Source organism: Oryx dammah, unplaced genomic scaffold (genome assembly GCF_014754425.2).
Source record: "Oryx dammah isolate SB20612 unplaced genomic scaffold, SCBI_Odam_1.1 HiC_scaffold_35, whole genome shotgun sequence".
NCBI classification, from domain to species: Eukaryota; Metazoa; Chordata; class Mammalia; order Artiodactyla; family Bovidae; genus Oryx; species Oryx dammah.
In genome coordinates, this window is record NW_024070219.1 from 17,921 (window position 1) to 22,400 (window position 4,480).

The window sequence follows — 4,480 nt, forward strand, 5'->3', positions numbered from 1 at the left end:
AGAGTTGGACTGTGAAGAAAGCTGAGCGCTGAAGAATTTATGCTTTTGAACTGTGAGGTTGGAAAAGACTCTTCAGAGTCCCTTCGACTGCAAGGAAATCCAACCAGTCCATTTTGAAGATCAGCTCTGGGATTTCTTTGGAAGCAATGATCCTGAAGCTGAAACTCCAGAACTTTGGCCACCTCATGTGAAGAGTTGACTCCTTGGAAAAGACTCTGATGCTGGGAGGGATTGAAGTCAGGAGGGAGGAGAAGGGGATTACAGAGGATGAGATGGCTGGATGGCATCACTGACTCTATGGACGTCTGAGTGAACTCTGGGTGTTGGTGATGGACAGGGAGGCCTGGTGTCCTGCGATTCATGGGGTTCCAAAGAGTTGGACATGCCTGAGTGACTGAACTGAACTGATTACTCTATTACTTTAACCTCCCTTCTGGCTCAGGTGGTAAAACCATCTGCCTACAATGTAGGAGACCTGGGTTCGATCCCAGGGTCAGGAAGATCCCCTGGTGAAGGAAATGGCAACCCACTCCAGTACTCTTGCCTGGAGAATCCCATGGACGGAAGAGCCTGGTAGGTTACAATGTATGGGGTCTGGGACACAACTGAGCAACTTCACTTTCACTTTCATTACTCTAATTGTTCTCTAATAGAGAACTGTTACCCTATTGGGCAAAAATGTTACTATGGCAATAGAGAGGAGCTAATACTGTAGAAGAGGAACTACTATTGTGGGAAGGGAACTATGACACTAGAAGAGAAGTAATACACTTAAGGAGGACTATTGTTACAGAGGGGGCCTACGACAGTAGAGGAGCAGTTACTGTAGAAGAGGGATTTTGAAAATAGAGGACTATTAGTCTAAATACTATGAAATTAGTGTTGGTTGTTCCGTCGTGTCCGACTCTTTGCAACTCCATGGGCTGACCCCAAGTAGCCTGCCAAGCTCCTCTGTCCATGAGGTTCTCCAGGCAAGAATACTTGAGTGGGTCACCATGCCTTTCTCCAACTATGATATAAGAGGGGACTATTACTATAGAAGGGAAACTATTACTGTAGAAAGGAGAGTATGACAATAGAAGGAGAGTATTACTGTAGAGAGGGGACCATGAAAATAGAAGGGTACTATTACCGTAGAGGGTGGACTATGATAACAGAAGGGAACTATTACTGTAGAGAAGGAACCTTAAGAATAGAAACAACTCCTGTCAGTGGAGAGCAGTAAACACAAAAATAAAGGCCCAGGCATGTGTTTGCCATGAATGGAGTCCTGATGGCATGCAGACCACAGGCCCTGACTCAGGAGGAGCTGTGAGGGGAGGCTTCTGCCCAAGCAGGGACAGTGGCTGCAGTTGGGGCTGGGCAGGTGGAACCAGTGGGTCATGTCCAGAACATGTTCAGGCCCATTTTCCAACTGGTCCTGGGAATCACTGGGATCATCCCCTGACTGATGATCCTGGGGAGGAACTGGTCTGTGTGGCCAGGTCAGGGAAGTGAGGATCTGAGTCTCTATGGGGAAGGGTCTTTGCAGAAACTGTTTCCAGGACATGGTGGGTGAGGGAGGGTGTTCCTGGGCCCTCAGATCACCTTCATACCATGAACAGGATTCTATCCCTTCTCCCACATGGAAAAAAAAGGCACAAAAGCTCTGGAGCAAGATCAGGGTCGGTTTGGGTGGAAGAAAGCCTGCAGCTGCCACTCAGAAGTCATGGTTGATGTCTCCAGGTGATTGTGTTTTAAATAATCTTGTATGATGGGATGTCTACACTTGGCCACATTTCAGTGAAGACTCTACAGTGATTTTACTCCTCTGTCCCCGCTCCACCAGGACACCCACCCATAACAGGAAATAGGGGACACTCAGACCCTGATTGGAGGCATTCCCAGCTTCTTAGCTGAAGTGGCTGCTTCATCCTGGGAGCCTGCCCAGTCACTTTTACTGCAGCAACATCCACCAGATGGAGAGAGCACCTCTGGGAAGTGAAGGGGGTGTGAATTTGTGCCTGGGCTTCATTGCCCCTAGGAGGAAAGCCTCCATACCTGGAGACCCCACAGGCTCAACTGGGCCCTTCTCAAGCCCAAGAGGAGGGGGCTTTCAGGGGTCCAGCCCTGGTGGATCCAGAGAATTCGAAGGGGATGGTGTTGGCGAGGGAAAAACTTATTTATTTATTAACATAAGATTAGATTAGGAAGAAATAGTATAGTAGGAAAATTAAGTGGAGAAAAGAGACTGATTAACTTGGTTTACATGGAAAACCAATAAAGTTCCAGACAAGGAACTTGCACCATCTACGTTAGGTCACCGATGCCTGTTTGAATGTAGGAGAGAGCCCCACCTTGGGCTCTCTCTCTTACGGATCTTAAAAGCCAGGACAAGTAAGTAGACATGGTGAGCCTCCACGTTCCAAGGGGTCAGCCTGAAAAGGAGTGAAGAGGAGACATGGGGGAAACCAGTCCTTCCAATGACTGGCCCTGCCTCTATTGTCTAGAAAGGCCTTTTATACCTATTTGATTGTACATAGAGATCAATGGGTAATACAAAAATTATATACTGTTAGCAGCCCAGACTCTTTCTGTATATCTTTTTTGTATACAAAAGGTCTCAGGTGATTTACATTACCTTCTGGCCAAGAGGCTTGCTAACACTTTTTGGCTTGCTTCTTTAATGAATGTTAATTTTGTTTCCTTGAAGTGTTTTTCTTTAATCTGCATCTCCTTAAAGCACCAAAGTTACATCTCTATAGAACAAAGGTGCAGTAGGTTATAACAAAGAAGGTATTTAACTCAAAGATCTAATGTTGCTAATACCAGGTCTACTACTTGTTTTTCTATATAGCAACTATATCTAAAAATAAAGGATATGAAAATTTGGCAGCAAGTATTGGCTCAACAAATGAAGCCCTTAATCAGTCCTGTTCCAATAATTTTGATTCCTCAGAAGCCCCTACATTCCTAGGATGTTTTAAGCTTCCTGTGCCTCCTGCAGTCAGAAGGCCTCAAGCAATCACATATGCAGCTGTACGAGTTCTGCAGGCAGGCTAAAAAGCCATCAGAGGGGTTTTGCAATTGAAACACCCTTTCAAATGCAGAAGACTAAAGCCTTGAGATGACTTTTTCCAGGGAGGCATATTCTTTTTTTTTTTTTTTTTGGGGGGGGGGGTGGGGGGTGGTACAGGCTCAGGAAATACCAGGGGAAAAACCTGAGATCTGACTCGACCTTGCCCATCAGATCTCTGCCACATGACCTTGTTACGGGTGGGTTTCCTCACGCTGGCTCCTGGCAGGGCTGGTGCACAGCGCGAGGGATGGGGACCTCTGGAGGGGGACACCAGCTCTAGCCTCAGGGAGAACCGACTTGAGCTGCTGGGGTACGTCTGTTGGTCCCTGTCTCCCCCCTCCCTTGATCTGCCTCAAACCCTCACTTCACCTCCTGGTCTCTCTCTCCCCTCTATCTCTTTCTGTATTTCTCTCTTCATGTCTGTGTCCATTTCTCTGTGTCTCAATCTCTCTGTTTCTAGAGCTCTTCTCCCCTCTCCACCATCCCATCCTCCTTTCTCTTGGAGAGAAGTCTGAAGTTTCCCGTTTCTCAGAGCCATGCCGCCCGCACTGGGTCTTCTTTATGCCCTGTTTTAGATTTGCAATGCCCCATTTCCTCCCTCAGATCTCCCAGGCTCAGCCTTCGATGGGCTGGCAGGTGAGCTTGCCCGGTTTCTTTATGTGCCACCAAGGGGAACGCGGACTGAATGTCAGTGCTGAGCTCTTGGCATTGGGACTTGCCCCTGCAACACCTCTCCATCCCAGGTGAGGTCCTGCAGGCTCAGCTCATTGGGGACGTGGCTGTGAGATGGTTCCAAGCGTGGGAAGCCTCAGTGCCAAACATGCACATATGCAGGTACACACAGGCACACTGAACACACACACACACACACACACACACACACTCATATGTACACACACCAAACACATGGACACATACTGCACACAGATATGTACACACACCAGCACTTTCCCTTATCTGTCCACTTTATCCCATTCAATCTGGAAGGTAGGTGAACCCCCTAGAGCCTGCCTTCAGGACACATGCTAACCACCCTGGAGGGCAGGGTTGTGTTTTCTCAGCCACTCTGGGGACCCCTCACCTTTCCACCCACGTTTTCCATCAGAGCTTGTGCAGCACCTTCTGCACTTGAGCCTGGAGGGCCCAAAGTTTAAGGCAGCCACCTTCCCCCAAACAACTCAATAAATGGTACTGGAACTATCTAATTAAAATGAGGAACCTCTGACTAGAGCCAGTTTGGTTGCAAAAAGTTCTGCAAAGCTCAGCCGTGGGCAGGCATCTCGACTTGGGGATGCCCGGTGGTAAGCAGGCACGTGGGCACTTCCAGGGTGACACTGCTATGCTCAGGCCATCAGAGGGGTGGCCACAAGACATCGTGACCTGGGAGTGAAGGGTCCCTACCAGACAGCACCCTGCTCACTT